We start from the raw sequence: 17308 nt of genomic DNA, 5'->3' as shown, positions 1-17308 counted from the left end.
GACAAGCAGTGATCTCAATGATGATATATGCACCCGCAGAGTTTTTTCCATTTTGCCTAAGATGTGATCATGGCACTGGTACTCTATGACCGCAACCTACTATCAATGGCTGGACCATGTAAAGGACTTTACTATGTGTAGCAGAAAGTTCACCATAGCCCCACAAGCTGGGCTCCCACTTTGTGTCATGGGGATGTATTTCCAGTATTTCCAGGGCTGTTAGGACCAAAAGCTTTGTTGTAGCCAAAGTGATGTTTGAGACAGTATAAAGGGAAAAGACTCATCAAGGAAACTCTTACACATTCTCAAGTACTGATTTCAGCTGGTCCTAGCATGAATCAGCAGAGCTTAGCTTATATCATTTAGGGACTGATAAAGCCTAATGAACTCCTCCATGGCCTACCCCTCTCTTAGACCATGCATCATACCCTGGGGCAGCAAGACTTTGCTCGAAGGTGGCACACACAACAGACTTTTTCACCTGTTTAATAGTGGCAAGACTGTCCTCTTTGAGCTGCCTAATACCACAAAGAACCCAGATAACATACAAAGCAATATGGCTTACTGATACCCTTATAGAATAGGCTTTTTTCCCCATATAACTACTTCAAGTTTTCCTGTCTTAATCACTGCTGGTTTTCCTCCAGCCACATGATTGCAAAACCAGTTTCACATTACTATTCCTAATAGATAAGCAAAAATAATTTTAGTCTGCAACATGATTACAGACTGAAATGAAGAGAGTGGCACACCAATTTTAAGTTAACAGAATTATGATCACATCAATTGCAGTGATTATTTATTTAATTTGTTTGTAATAACAGAAATAGGAGAAGCAAATCAGTGTAAAACAGGTATCCCACATGGAAACACAGAAAACAGAAGGTAGAAGATACATGATATTAAACAGGAGGATTTTAAAGCCTGTGTATCATCTGCAGATACTTTCTGATGACCCTCTGTATGGGTCATTTCCTGACAATCATCGCTACACCAGCTGCCTTAATTACTTCTTTCATGGCCTCTGTGTCATCTTATCCCCTTTAGTCATGCTTTAAAATTACTAAGACACAGTTTTACTTTATAACCTTTCACAATGATTAAAACAAATGGGCATATAAGTTACTTTTTATTAACTTTTTTTTATCCTAGAGAAGCAAGTCAGAATGGTCAGCCCACCAAGATTTGAGTTACATCCTTTATCCTTCCGTGATGCTACCAGTTTCTAAACTTGTTCTGTGAAAATGTATTCACAAAAAGTGATCAGTAGTGACTTCTTTTTCTGCTACTATAGTAACAAAACTGAATTATTGTTATTTTAGCTCCAGCAATGCCATTTACTGCTCCTTACAACAGAAGTCTTTGTTGATACAAAAAAATTTGGTTTTTTTAAAACAAACCATCAGTGATAACACAAGAAAACAAACCTCTCTTGATCATAATTTAGCTATTGTCCAAAATCCTTCTACCTAGTGTGAGAGATCACTAAAACTATCATTTGATACTGACAAAAAGTAACATTTTCCTTACTTAACATCAATGCACTTTACAAAGGAATACAACTTGTCATATGCTTCTACCCAATACTGTCCTTTCTTCCGTATGACAAGAATTTTTTTAGTTTCAGATTTGCTTTTCTGATATTTTCTTGATTTTCTTCTTAAACAATTCTAGTCAGTCTTTTAATCAAAGACAGGCTAGGTTGACATTACTCAGCTAAATTGAGCAGAAAACAGCTGATTTACCAAATACTGTTTAGTCAAATTAGATCATTATTAACAGAAAAACAGTGATAAAAAACACACATTAAATATTGTTAAAACTTATAGATAGGCTTCAGTGTTGAGCACAAGGCTGATGATTATAAAAATGATACTTCATACTGTCTATTGACCTGCTGGGATTCCATCCCTTCAGAACTTTGCAACTGAGGAATTAAATTGCGTATGTTTGGGGTTTTTTCTGAGCAATGCCAATTCAGCCACTGAGAAATTTCTTTGATATCTCCCCAGCTAATCTGCTAGGAGCAAAGTATCTGTGGCTTTCAGAGCTCTTAGACTTTTCGTTTATCTACTGATTAATCTTCCAAAAGACACACCTTACTAGATTTTGTGTCAATGAAGTCAAAAACCTTTTCCCTTTACTGCTGCAAGCAGATATTTGATGTTTTCCAGATGCATATGTTGTAAAGATTTTGCCAAAAGAAATATGATTCTTTCCCACAATCCCAGCAAGATATTCACAGCTTTATAAGAATTTACAAGGTTTTTCTAAAAGATGATGTTTCCCTTTCAATGGTCTGATCTGTGTCTGACACATGTCATCCTGTGTCCCTGCTCTGGGAGTATTTTCACTATATTTTCCAGTTTTTACTTCCTATTTCTATATTTTTTGTCACCAGCCTCAGGTTCTTTTCTTCCTTTATAAATACTCTAAATATATAATGGAACAGAATCTTGTGGTTTTCATTCTACAGAGGTTCTTCACTTCTTTCAGATACATTTAACTACAGAATCTTCTGACTTGGATTTAGGTACAAAGTCAGAATTTGCAAAGTCTCACCTCCAGTTCTAGAGCTGCCAGTTCCTGATACAAACATTCCAATTCTGGATAAAATTTGTGAAACTGAGAATACAAAATGTTGCATGTTTTGTTTCAGCAGATGCTTGCAGTCCCGGAAAGTGTATCACCAGCAGTTTTGGTGCAAGCAGTTTTAGAGCTCAGCAGCAATCGTTTCATTCCACCAACTCCAAGTAAAAAGAATTGTAAACTTCTGTGCTTCTGGCTTTTGTTGTGTAAATAGGATAATTTCAACTTTTAGAAACTGCTGTAGAAAGTGGTACCAAAGCTGCATTAAGTTTTTATGGGGATCCACAGTTGCTAAGGAAATCTTGCACCACAATAACACAGAAGCAGTGTAATTCCACGGGGTTTTAGACCCTTGTTAGCAATTTAATGAAGGCTGTAGCTCTATGTCTGTTTATATCAACTTTATGTACTTTAAAGACAGCAATATTTCATTTTCCTAAAACAGGAACTACCAGATCTGATTATCAATAAACCTGACAATTTTCATAAACCAGTGCTCAGAGACCTTAGTCCATCACTCGGAGCAAAAAAAAAAAAAAAATTAAAAGAACAAAACCAAAAAATACACTTTTGCACTGCTCTGCCTACAAAATTAGATGACATCAGTATTTCACCATAGTACATATTTAATCTATGTGTGGTCAACTTCAAAAATTACTGGGGTGCAAATATGTTTACTCGGGTGCAAGTTCCAAAACATGAAGGTTTTGTAAGGGATGCTTTTGCATGAAGAAAAGGATGGGCCTTTGGCTTTAGGCAAAAGAGAAGATGGGATGCAAGAGACCTGGCTTTTCTCTCTCATTCTGCCAGAGCTGCTCTTTGATTCAGCTCCTATGACTGAAATAAAGGTTTTAAAGTTTGCTACCAAGTCTGGCTGTATATTTTTCCTGTGAAGTAGATAGCAGCAATACATGCCTACCTCACAGCTCTTGTATCAAATTTAGTGATGTTTGAGAGGTGAACAACAAAGTCCCTCACCCTGCCCCTGTGAAAGAAGAAATACAGGGACTTAGAGGAATAAAGAACTTGCAGTGCAAAGGAAGAAATTTTAATTTCTTTAATCGCTCACAAATTGAGAGAGTAGATAGAAAAAATAAGTGAGCTCTAAAAAATTATGAGTCTAGAGGAGATAAAATTGCAACACACTTGTGGTCTGTACCAGAAAGAATGCATGTAAGCTTTAAGGAAAGGAAGAAAATGTTGGGGAGCAACGTGGTCTGGCTCCCTAAGGAAGAGGGGTGCAAGTGCAATAGCACAGCTCCTGGACCAGGACCTCACCAGCCAGCAACCCAGCAAGGGGAGCAGGACAGGCTTGGAGAGAACAACCAGTTTCAGGCATGAGGTGACACCTCCACACAAGTTCCATGGTAATAAAGTAAGTCCAGCATAAAACTGGGAAGTTGATCCACAAGTCTGGAACAGGATCAGGTGTGGTAAAAATAACCAGGGTCAGACAGAACCCATGATTGCTGGGCAGGTCCATACCAATATGACAGGACTGGGGACAAGCCTACAGGGCGCCTGCCAGGCTTAGGTGTGATGGAGAGAATGAGAAACCAGCATTCCCACAGCATCACTAAGGCATGGACTGACGGCACTGAGTTTAGTTGAAATGGAGTTGGGCAGGGGGAAGGTGGTGAGGGGAGTGCAGCCCTTGGGGACTGCTCAGGAGCAGAAAGGGCTTTTGGTGCTCTTGGGGCCCCAACACTGAATTTTGGGTTTTTTTTATTTCCTACATAAATTCTGAATGATGATTCTCTGCACACAATATATAAATGTCCCTCACAAGGGTACAAAAGTTGCACACATGGTGATTTCCTTTTAGGTGAGATGAGATTGCTCACTTCAGTGAGATTATTAGTGCAAGCACCTTGTGACCTGTAGTAAATAGTTAGAATCCATTTGACTGCAGTATTTCATTTTTTTGCAAGCCAATTTTATCAATTTTTTCTGAGGAAAATAGTAAAGAAAGATGATATTCCTGATGAACTGTCAATCTAGTGATGATAGTTTGGATTTAAGGGTCTCCACTGACCAACATTTCAAACCAGGTTTCAAATTATGTGTTTAAAGGCAAGTCCACTCAGTTAATCCTAACTCTGCCAGTTACAAAATGAATTTAATAATTTTTAGATTAATCATACTACTTTGCTTTTAACAGATATTTCTGATGACCTTTTGGTTCACTAAAGCTGCATGTAAGTACAGCAAGCTAAATCCTTGTTGTTCAGGGCAGTCTAATCCTACCAGATGTTGATCATAAGAGACTCCTAACAAATGAGAACTGGTCAGACCAGATGGATTACACAGTCAGATATTTTACTAAGATTTCCTGCTGCCCAGAATATACAGTGTACTTTAAAATGTTATACTGTAGGAGTTTCAGTACAGACATATACATACATGTGTACAAAATAAATGCTTGAATGATAAAAAAATATTTCCTCGTTACATGGGCAAAACGTAAATTGTGAGTAACTGCATAGGACAGATTACAATTTCTGGGATTAGTACAGACAGAGGTCTCACCATACACGATGCATTACAAGCAAACATAATTATCCCTATTTCCATTCCAATGGAACAAATATATCACTCACATTTAGAGGCCTGGAAGCATTAAGTGAAAACTTACATCCAAGAAATACAAACTACAGAGATACACTTTCATTAATATATACACCATTTGGGACTACAAAAGTGGAATGGGTGGTAGAAACTTATGTGAAGCAGATAGATAATGCAAAAATAAAAGACAAAGCATAAATAATCCAAGAGGAAACAGTAAAATATTATTTTGGCTATTAGGAAAGAGTTCCACTTAGAGGAAAACTAAAAAACTAGACATGTTTTATTGTGTAAAGGAGAAATGAAATCAGAACTGCTTTGGATTTCCTTTTTTGTTCAAAAGAAATCAGATATTTTTTAAAAGTACCATGTTTACAGTTTTCATTGGGACAAGAAGGGAAGAAGGAACCCTGGAATATTGGATTTCTACTTGGATAAACTGCCACAGTACAGGCTTTCACAAAAAATACGAGTTTTTTCATTGAAGTAGGATATTAGTAGCTGGATCTAACCAGAAAACTAATGCAATCAATATGAGTCTTGCCTACAAGAAGCACCTGCATGTTTCAAACCGAATCTTTCAGACTAGAGTAATAATAACACTGCTAATGATATTTTTGTTGTATTTGTATTATAACTACATATTCCAGCTCAAAATTTTTATTATCCTCCTTTCTGCCTGGAATGGCAGTATGGTAAATATGATTTCACATAAAACCTACATATGCGTGACCATCAAACAGATCATGCCTATTTAAAAAGAAACCTCTATGAAGTCACCTACGAAATGCTCTAATTTCCTCCCAAATTCTCTAAAGGAAGAAAGAAATTTTCTTACTTTACCTTTCTCGTGTTTTTTGATCACAGAAGTTAAACATAATCAGGAACTCTGATGTTAAACCTATCAGTTATGTGTAAAAAGAATTGATAGGAATGTAGGGTTCTTGTGCTACGGGGGAAGTTAATTAGGGGGCTTTAAGGTGACCTGCGAACAGTCCAAGTTAGAAGGTGATTTCTCTACAACAAAGAGATAAAATCAATTCATCTTATCAAGAGGTGGATCAGTTGCTACGAGGTATTTGAAGGCACCATTACAGCGAAATAAAAATTTAGCTAGGAAAAGCCCCAGGGGTCTGCGCTATAACAAAGTATGAACAGGTTAAGTTCCACTTAATCTACAAGTGTGTTAAGAACACACACATCATGTTCAGCAGGACTTTGAGCAGTCTGCAAAAACAAACTCTCTTCAGTAAGACTGGACTTCACTAAGACAAGTTAAAACACAACTCAGTAGTACAGCAGAGAGGGGAAAGGCATGGTACATTCCTTACAGGGAAAAAATACATAACATGTTGCCAAGCCAAAAAGGATCTCAAAGATAGTAGGGAAGGACTGAAAGTAATGATATATTCTATAAGAAATAACATCTGTTCACATGAGGAGTTAAGGAGCACCAATGAACAAAACTGGAAAAGAAAATACACACAAAATGTACTTCTGGTTTCTTCACCACGAGAAACCATCTACACAACTGAGGATAATGTGATTTCTGATGGCTTTCCAGGGAAAATGGGACAACCATCCTTCTACAAGTTCATCAGATGTGACTCATAGAGAAAGCAGAAAAAATTAAAGGGTCTGGAGGTTGTAATATTATGCAACAGTAATTTTCATGTCAGGTATTATGAAAGTAAATAGAAGCGATATTGAGAATAGATTATTTAATAATTCATAAACCAATGCCAGAAGTGCAAGTAATTAAGTGAGAATTTAGAAATGCTTGTTTATTAAAGCAAGGGAATGCAATAGGACTACTGAAGTTAGTGCAAGCATTCAAGTAACTGGGGGTGCTGGAATACTCAACACTTTATCTCGGAGGGAATGTGGAGGCAGACAAGTAAAGGCACTCTATATTATTATGTATGAAGCGCAATCAGAACATCAAATGAAAAATATAGAATACACCTGCATCTTTTTCTGGGAAATTAAATTTCACAGGGTTTAGAGTATGAGTTTAGAGAAAAAAATGCTTAAAGAAATAATAAAAAAAATTAAATAAATTAAAACCCCTTAGAATACATAGTAAGGCTGCTTTACATTGGTGAATTTAGTCTAGCCCAGGAAATAAGAATAGAACAAGATGGAAAGTCTCACAGTACCACAGCAATAAAGATTAAATCACAGCTTAGAAAAAGATAATTAATTTCTTTTGAAAGACACACTATACCACCACCCTCAAACCCACTTCTGTAATAGTCTACCTGTAACAAGGACTGTTCGACTACGGCACCAAAAATTAGGGACTCAACATCTGACTATAATATTACAGGTGGGCAATGTGTAGTAGTTAATAATTCTTACATACACATATATGTCAAACACATTTATTACACTCAGGAAGAGCACATTTACTAAAACTATTCTGAACAAAATTAATTGAGAGGGATAATTCAAACAAACATGAATGATAATGAAATATTGCTTAAGAAAATGTTATCAGTGCCAAAAGAGCTTTGATTTATAATTACACAAGGAAGCACCTTTATGTAAAATCCTCCTTGATTAGGCAGAATGAAAGCAACCTAATATTTATACATTTAAAATCTCTTCATCCATGATGGATGAAATATTTTTTATTCCAACACTAACTAGGAAGGGTGTTATAGGGATATTGCCAAAGTTAAGATAAATGAGCATTTCTAACAAATGAGTCATCTCATCAATAAATAGATGTCTAAAATAAATAGATGTCTAAAATAAATAGATGTGAGATGAATTGCACCCTGGAAGAACACCTCTCCTTTTCCCATTAACTATAAATGGAGCTCAGATGACTCTCAGATACAGAAAGCTGAACTCTAGATGAATTTCAGGTCTCAAAATCTAACCCCGTCTCAAAATGGTGTTCCAGTAGCCCTGTCATCCACTGAAACTCAGAAGCCCTGAAGATCCCTTACCTTAATAAAAGGTTCTCGGGGCAAGGTCAGAGGAGTGGGCTGTCTTCCTGGATTCCTTCTCAGCCTGTCCACCCAATGGTTGAGGGAGAACACACAGGGTCTTATTCTACTTCTTGGCTGGTATAGAAGGCTTGTTCAAACCATGGGTTTTGTGAAAACTTTAAAGTCATTATGCATTGGGATTTTTTCTTTCAGAAAACCTGGACCAATTTGAAGCTTTACCATGCACTTAGTTGCTGTACCAAAGCTACAGCTCCTTACTAATGGTTTAATTGCATTGGACTCAGGGAGCTATGCCAACATTTATGAAAACCTCTGCATCCAGGAGTAAGTCTTATTATCAACTGAAAACTATGAATAAAATCCTCAGTGGGAAACTAAAAAAGGAAGAAACATTTACCTAATAAAAAAAATGGATGACTTTTTGATGAAAGGGAAATTATAGAACCTGTGAGAATAGAGATCACAAGGAATTATTACATTATTTCAAAAATCGTCCAAAATAGCAATCCATATTCATCAGACTTCCTAAATGTGGAAAGGTCAGCAATATCAAGCTGAAATTTAATTCTGGTCTATGTCTGAGCTATGGGAATACTTGACCTCCTGGCTACACAGGAGGGTATTTGGACTTTAGGCTTTTTAGGAGTACAGGGATAGGTTTGTTTAAAATTTGAGAACAGTTTAATAAAGCTTTTCATTAACTTATTTTCCACTGTTCTAAATATCTTTGTTTAGATCAACTTTGAAAAAAAACCCTGTGGTTTAAACACTGTAAGTTTCTATTTCTTTCAAATGAAAAGCCGAAAACAAGACACCACTTCAGGGATCTAAGGTCATCACATTACAATGTTGCACCAAACGATAATGCTATTTATTATAAATATACAAGAAAATTTTACCATATGAACCATGCTTCAGCCCCATGTTCTTTCTTTCTGGAAAAATACAGAAGTTGTTACCTTCTACCTCTTCTGACTCAGAGAGGTTCTGCTACATTAGAGAACTAAATTGGATGCTAACTGGAGTGATATTACTGGGAAGAGATAAGCAATAGGGAGATTTTTAAAATAAATATTCCTTTTTCTCTCCACTGTGTATCATTTACATTCAAATAACTTTTTTCACTTGCACATGTATATTAAATTGAGCCATGCTTTTCTGTTTTCTTAAGACTGGAATTTTGTATCACATAAGGACTGTAACTTTAATCCATTTGGAAACTAAAGTCAGAAGAGAATAAACTGAAGATACCTGACACCAAAGTACTTATTAATTTCTTGGTTATATGTATCTAAATTTCATACTACTGTTTTATTTTCAAATATAACTTTTTAGAGTCTTTGATGTGTAAATAATTACTCACTTATTAACTTTTTTTTGTCTCAGATTGTAACTAATATCATTCCTGTGATCACTGGGATTATTATCTGAGGAAACTACAAACCCAAATGTCCACCTTCGGTACCTGCAAGCACTGCTGATCTGATTCTTCTGATTCTGACCAAATGCTTCAGCATCAACTCTTTGTGCAGCCACATTATTAGCTTTATTCATAATTATAATGCAGAATACCAAAATAGTTTCACAAGTATTTGTGAAGCAAAACTTTTTTAAAAAATTTTTTTGCATCCTCTCTGTCTGTGGGATGCAGAAAATCATCAGCAGCTCAGACCTTCCAAAGAAGGATTGTGAATCTGGCTATAATAATTGGCATCAAGGGTCTGCACTCACCCACTTGTACTGGAGAAACTGAGCAGTTATGAAACCTTGAACAACTGAGATACTGTCAGTGCTACAGGAAAATCTCCTTTCTCCCTGCTTTCAAGCCTACAGCCCAAAAGAAGGTTGAAATTCACAATCTTAATAGTGGCAGTCCTCACAACAGGAACATTGTCCTTCCCTTTGGATCTCCGCTAAGTACTCCATATTTCAAAAAAAAATAGACATAGTATCTCACAGGCTAGCTGAAAGGCTACATAACAAGGGGAAAAAGATCATCCTGAAATACCAATCATGCTTTTATTTACAGAAGGGACTTCTATAAATTCCATCTGTAAATCCCAACTGGTGCCCAAGTCTGTTATTTAGCTGTTGCTACATTAAGATCTAAATATCTTACATGACTTTGTAGAGTGAGTTAAACATTCTGAAAAGAATACTTGATAAGTTGAATTTTATTGTCATTTGATGCTGCAAGAAGTTTCAAATGTCCCAAGACAACTAATATTTTTCTATTTGGGACATTTATTGTTCAGTGCAGTAAACCTCTGACAAGGTGATTACATGCTACACCTGTAGGAGGAAGCAGCAGGAGCTGTATGGTGGCTATGGTCTTAATCGTTGTAGGAAACCTTGCTTGAGTCTACCCATCAGTAAATGCTTCCTGAACAAATGTCTTGATTTTACTGTTCTGTTTCCAAACAAAAAAAAGAAGAGAGGTGATCCTAGAAAATGTCAGAAATGCACATAAAGTGGATCACATGCAAAATTAATGGTATCTAAAATTTAGTTGCATTTAGACCACCCATGAGCTCAGGAAAAAACAATAAACCTAAAAGTAAAGCTTGAAAATTCAAAACTAATAAAAGACAAGGCATACAATTTCAACAACTTAAATGTATTTTGAAAAGGTGCCATGTACTTGATACAATATCCAACTGTGATTTCTAGGAAGCACACAACGTTGACCCTGTCCCTTATATGCAGCAGCAAATAGAAGTTCAAGGCTGCTTCAGGGAGTGTGACAGAATGTTGCTAAAAGTCTGCAAAAGAAAAAATAATTGATGTTTAAATGACACTCTCTGGCATAAGGGGAGCTACAGTAGTTCATATCACCTGGGGAAAAGAAAGTTACAGACTAAACTATTATTTCTCCTTCTAATCTCTCTGCCTCACATCGCTTTCCCCTAAAAACTGATAATGGCACTATCATCTATTACATCAGTGATTTTCCCAAATTCATCATGAGAGACATGACTGTCCTCTGCTAAAGGCTTTGGAGAGCAACCACCTCTGTTAAAAAAACCAAAAAAATTAAAAATAGGTAGAATCCATAATCACATTCTTCTTTGGAAAGCAGAAATTTAGATAAGCAAGATAGTTAATAGCTCAGTTAACCCATTCCAGTTAATGTAATCAAGTCACATGTGCTAAGTGAATTAAATTCAATCAAGGTTAAATTAAGGTAAAGCAAGAAAAAGTAGTGTCTCTATTAGAGCATTTTTATTCTTTTTTCTAGGACTATTAGGTGATTAAACTTTATTTTGTAATTTGGGGATTATCCCTTGGTTCTCCAAGATTAAAGAAAATACAGAATCTATATGAACATCTTTTTTAATATTGAAGAAAACCTTGCAGCAACATTTCCTGCAATGGCATATGACTGTTATTTCACACTTTATTTACTTCAGAATCCTCAGAAGGACACCATATGGTAGTGATAATTTACTGTACTTGAGCGTCTCAGTTTGATTCACATACTTCCTCCACTGAGATTTCAATTGTTGGCTGAAGCTCTACTGCAGTTACCTGTAAAAAGTCTTTCTAGAAAAGAGATTTTCCCCTGACTCTTGTACATATCTTTTTGAACCCTTTAATGCCTTTGTTAATTGCTCTTACTCTTTCTCTTCTTTGACAGACTTCTGTGTTCTGAGATTTCTTCCTAGTAGTATCTTTTCCTGAAACTACTCAAATCACAATAATTTCTTGCATATCAAGTCCTTTGTAATAAATTCTGCACATTATTTTATGTTATTCCCAATGGGATTCTGAATAGGCCTTGTGCTTCATCTTGGCAGATTGTCTTAAGCAGCCTTATGGGAGTTGCATTCATTCTTACAGAAACACAGTTAAAAAAACCATGGTGGCATCTTTTCATTTCATTGGCTTCACATTCTGTCTTCCTGCAGAAACCTCCAGAATCATATTGATACAAGCTGTTTGGTTTAAGAAAGTAAAGCAAATTTTATCCATGACCGGAAAATCATACAAAAATACAAGTAGTCTATTGGTACTGTCTGAGAGGAAGTCCTTAATTCATCTAAATCTTCTAGGTTAGAATTCCAAGTGAGAATTACTTGAAGTGCCTTATGCTGCAAATAAAGGAATCAATTTCAATCTGTGTCTTTGGGCAACTTGTTGGCAGCTTCAAATGGTAAAAATTATATCTGTTTGTTATGGACTGGGTCATCTCCTTGACCATGTGACCTAATACTTTTTAGTGTTGCTGCCCTTTTCTTTTTACCCTTATGGATTGTGTCTGGAATTCACAGAACCCCTGGAATCAGACTTCTATATCCCTTCAAGACCGAAAACCAATATGGTATGAAAAAATTTTTGGTACCTACATAAGCATATACAATGTTTTGTTTTATCCCTCTCAGGACAGACCGTATTCACATAGCATCGTTAAGGATTACACATTTGACTTCACTGGAATTGAATAATCTCCTCCAAACTATCTTCTATCTATTTACGAGTTTTAAGTAAATTCCATGCCATTTGTTATGTGTTTTGAATTGGTCTGAAGGATAATGCCCATTTAGCATTAAAAAACCCAAAACCAAACTGTAATATTAATTGCCTGTAAAATTAATCTCCCTCCTTTAAATAAGAAAGAGACTTAGAAACACAGGGAATAGTCCCATAGTCCATACAGGCAAGCTCTGTTCTGGCAAGAAGAAGCTGTACTGGACTGGGAGTTAGAAGAAAGACATTAATTTTGTTTAAATTATATTTTCTTTCTTTACAGAATATTTCTGCTAAAGCTCTGCAGATATATTTGAATTTAGATTTGTGGATCCTGCAATCTGAATAATTCTTTAAATTTCTATCTATTTATTAATTTTAATGCCAGAAAAATTTGATGAATATTATCTAGGAGTGCAGGTGTTATTAGAGTATTTAAGAAACTGACCATTCATTACTAATTTGTGTGAACAAATGTTTAAATAACAATCCATTGACATGGAAACATATTTTCCTCCACATTATACGAACACATCAAAGTAAGGGAAATATCAGTTACTAGTGATATTTGGGTTTAAGAATGTATATTAGAGAAAGGAGGATGGGAATCCTCCCTCTTTTTCTCCCTGCTCTGATACCCTAGGTCACCAGATGACGTGATACTCTTAAGTATGGTCCTAAAGGAGAGGAGAAATGGAGGAAATGAGAATATCTTATATTATATATGTATGAGGCAGTGCATCTCTTAGTTTTCTCCAAACTGCTATATAATAGAGTCTAATAGATTAATTTTCAGCTTTATAAGGTCTTTTTTATATAAGATTAACCACATCAGTAGCACCCTGCAGGATTTCAGCTCAGCTCCTGATTCTTTGCTGCAAGAGCTTGCCTATGACTGACACAGTGAAGGAACTTCACGTGTGATCCTCTCTCTGCAACCCTCTGGAATACCTTTTTTTTGTCCCAGCTGCTCCATTAGTGGTTACATTTACGTGGTTTTTCCATGAAACATGACTCATATTATTACTACCAAGAATGTACCTTCTACAGTACATATTTCCCTCAATGGCTCACAAAGAAGTACTTCTTTATCTGTTTCATTACTGAAATAGAACCCAACAAATACCTGAGATACATTAGAAGTATCTGTACTTTCACCCAGATGCACCCAACATCCTACGCTGCCCGATTTGTTTTAATATCTGTTTCTTCAACTCTTCTGTGCATCTTACAACAGTTATTTGCTGACAAAGTGATAGACTTTGTCACCCTACTTGAGGATGTTTTCCATGCATCATTTCAGCCATTTTCACTGCAGCAAGAGGAACAAAAGTTTCCTCAATAATATGGGCCTTTTTGTATTTTCCTATTAAGTAAGAAATTTCAGAATTTTCTTTTAAATATTTATCATTATGTTTAGTTATGCAAAGTACTGAACAGACTATCACATGACTTTAAACATCACTTGAGGCTTGTTTTCATGTTCTGGATGCTTAAATTTTAAATGTCTTTCTATAATTGCAATGGCTTTGTATACTGTCAAGAGCAAATGTCTCAAGGCACAATATACCTTTAGAGCAAGGTTTACTATTAGCAACAGTAGGTATAAATCTGTATTTCAAATGATCTTGATAATTTGGCAGGGTTTTTTTGCTTCACTTCTTGTGAGATTTGGTAGGCTCATCATAGTTGTTATCCATAGTGTGACTGATGAAGGGCTTGTACTAGCAGGAGGAGAAATGTCACCCCTGTCACTTTCTTCTTGTTCACTTCTACTGGCATTATCAGTATTATCTTCAATCTGCAGTTACTCTGCAGGATCCTTTTTAAGCTCCTTGTGCATTTTGTAGTTTAGTGAAAACTAGATAATATAATCCATAAATCCACTTAACTGGACACATGTAAACAGTAATGCATGGAATAATATAAAAGTGAATCAATGAGTGAGGATGCCACTCTCAACTCCCCAATGTTGCAAAGTACTCCCTCTTCCCTCTGGAATTCTATGTGACCATCTGACACATGGATTGGCTAAATGCGCCAGTGTCAATTTGTATACTAAATATTAGTAAAGCTTAATTTCTTCCTTATTTTTTACGATAAAAATTTAAAAAAATATAAATGGAAAGTGGTAATTTTCTTCCTGCACCCCAACAGACTATCCTACACATCCCTTAATGTGCAGGCAGCCCTGTTTGGAAACCTTAGCCCTACTCACTCTTTAGCTGGGCACAGTTCAGAGTTTGCCAGCCTATATCTGGATTGCAGCATGGATTGAAGGCAATCTGCCCACCTTCGAAAAGATGTGCACTTCAAGATACGTGCCTAGCAAAAAAAGACATATGCTTAAAGTGCCTACAGTACTACTAAAGTACCTACACTCTTCTCCCAAAACTGAAGATAGCCAATTCTGTCCAGGTTTTCCACTAAAAACAATGCCAAGATAGAGCTCAAACTTTAGAGGAAAACCGTAAGATTGATTTGCAGTTTGGAAATAGACTGTACAGCAAGAGACTAAATGAGCTCTAAGATGGATTAAGACAGAACTTAATCTTGATGATAGTCTGTACATGATAAATTACCTACTTAAGGAGATTTTCTAACTCCAATCTCTTTAATCTAGCAGACAAAAATACATAGAATATAGTGACTAGAAGTTAAAGATGAAATAAGACACATTTTTTAATGTGTATCACTATCACTAAGACAATGACAAAGACAATAGTGAATTTCCCAGCCTTCTGGTGTTCTTGAGCATGAATACATGGGAAGCAGCAGGCTTATACATGCATTAATTAGATTCTGTAACATTTTCCCTTAACAAACCAAAAAGTGATCTGCATTTTGACTAGATAAAACCAAACTTTCCTATGTTGAACTTTTTACTATCATCCAGTCTAACTTCCACTCCCTCATTTATTTCTACTTCAGGATCCACATGATCAAAATGGTAATAAATCCCTGTAGATAATAAAAAAGGGAAATTCATTTATATCGGCCAAAAGTAGCTATTTTTAACTGTTTAAGGTCTACTGATTGAAAACACTGATGACTTTCATTCACTGGCAGAAACCTGAGCACAAAGGAATAACATGATGGCTGGGTCTGGCTGGAATGAAGTTATGAACTCAGCTTTGTTCACAGCAGCCTGTGTGTTGCTGGGCTCTGCACTGGTGGCTAAAACAGCACTGATAACCCACCAGTGTTTTGGCTATCACTAAATCGTGCTTGCACAGTGTTAAGATTTCTCTCTGTCTCCTGTCCCCCAAAATCAGTACACTGGAAATGGGTAAGATGTTGGGAGGGGACCCAGCCAGGACAGCTGATCCAAACTGACTGAAAGGATATTCCCTACCATATGATGTCATAGTCAGCAATAGAACCTCAGGGAAAGATTGTTACATTGTACCACATAACGCTGTATTAAGATCTGGAACATCACAGGCTTTTTAAGGAAAAATACAAATATTTCAATGCCAAAAGGAAATTTATCAGTCTGAATTCCTGCAAAATAGAGGGCACAATGCTGACTAAAGTCAGAAAGTGCTGCTTCAAAACCATGTGATGGACGCTGGCAGAATCTTAGCCTTAATAAACAAAATCCCTTTTGAATGTTCCTTCTCTCTTGGAGACAGGTAAGAACTTTTCTTTTTTGGTACAGACATACTCTTAAGATCTGAAATTTCAGATCCCATTGAGTTCAGCATTTGCTTATCAAATAATTCTATTTAGCTTTCTTTTTTTCACAGATAAAAATTTGCAGCTAAGCCTAGCTACAGTTGAGATTGATTTTCTTTCGTTGCATTGCTGACTGAAATGCAAACATACATACTGTGTACATCTGAAAAGAAATGCATTATTTTTCCCTTCCTGTCTTTCATTCTTATGTTAAGTTTTACAGGAAAGAAGTCTCTCATTCTAATAATTGAAAACTTATGTGCATTCAGTTCTTGTCTACGGTTTTATTTTAAACTAACATAGAATTTCCACCAGAGATTCGAAGGATCTGCCTTGTTTAAAGTTTCTTTTTAGTAAATGCGAATCATTTACTTCATCATGAACTGCCACAGACTGCTTAATATTCATTCAGCAGAAATGATGTTCCCACAAGAGAAATAAAAAATAATCAATTTCTTTTCAATTAACCCTTTTTTTCTTATGCAAATATAATATGCCTGCATTCAAACCTCAGCATGTTCTATATTTCAGGCTGCCTGATTACTTTCACTAAACTCTGATTAATGACAATAGCTGTCACAACATAGCAGTGCTCTACTATACTTTTCAGTAAGGGACTATAGACATTTGAGGCAGATGTCCCTTCACCCTGCTTTATTGCTCCTGTAGCCTCACTTGTTCCCATCACCCTGCACCCTGTGATCTTGACCCCCGCACCCATCATCTCACTCAGCTACGGATCATAATCTCCCTCCCCTGTGGTTAACATTACACAAAATGAATCCCAAACACAGAGCAGTTTCTGTAAGCAAAGGGAGCATTCTGGCCCTGAAGAGTCACTTATGCAGGCATGTATTCAGTTTTTCATTTGAAAAGCTGAAGAAACTTTACATGGGTTATGCCCTTTTAGTACAGTAAATATTTAAGATGACCAATTCTGAATCTAGTTGTCTGTTTTACCAAGACCATTCAGAATTAATCTTTACCTTTTTTCAGTAAAAAAAATGCCTAACAGTTTTGGTCAACAAAATACAGGAATCTTGTCA

The 17308-nt window shown here is 36.1% G+C and overlaps 1 protein-coding gene across 2 annotated transcripts in view; it reads right to left on the bottom strand.

Moving 5' to 3' along the window:
* The window catches only part of GABBR2 (gamma-aminobutyric acid type B receptor subunit 2), a 469861-nt gene that overhangs the window by 246980 nt on the left and 205573 nt on the right, over nt 1-17308 (bottom strand). The gene's annotated exons all lie outside the window — the stretch shown is intronic.

The sequence above is a fragment of the Corvus kubaryi genome, unplaced genomic scaffold, assembly GCF_017639235.1.
Source record: "Corvus kubaryi isolate FWS band 111438036 unplaced genomic scaffold, C.kubaryi_AGA036_p1.0 68, whole genome shotgun sequence".
In the NCBI taxonomy this organism is placed as follows: Eukaryota; Metazoa; Chordata; class Aves; order Passeriformes; family Corvidae; genus Corvus; species Corvus kubaryi.
The sequence above is the reverse complement of the archived record's forward strand: the minus strand, read 5'-3'. Positions and strand labels throughout refer to the sequence as shown.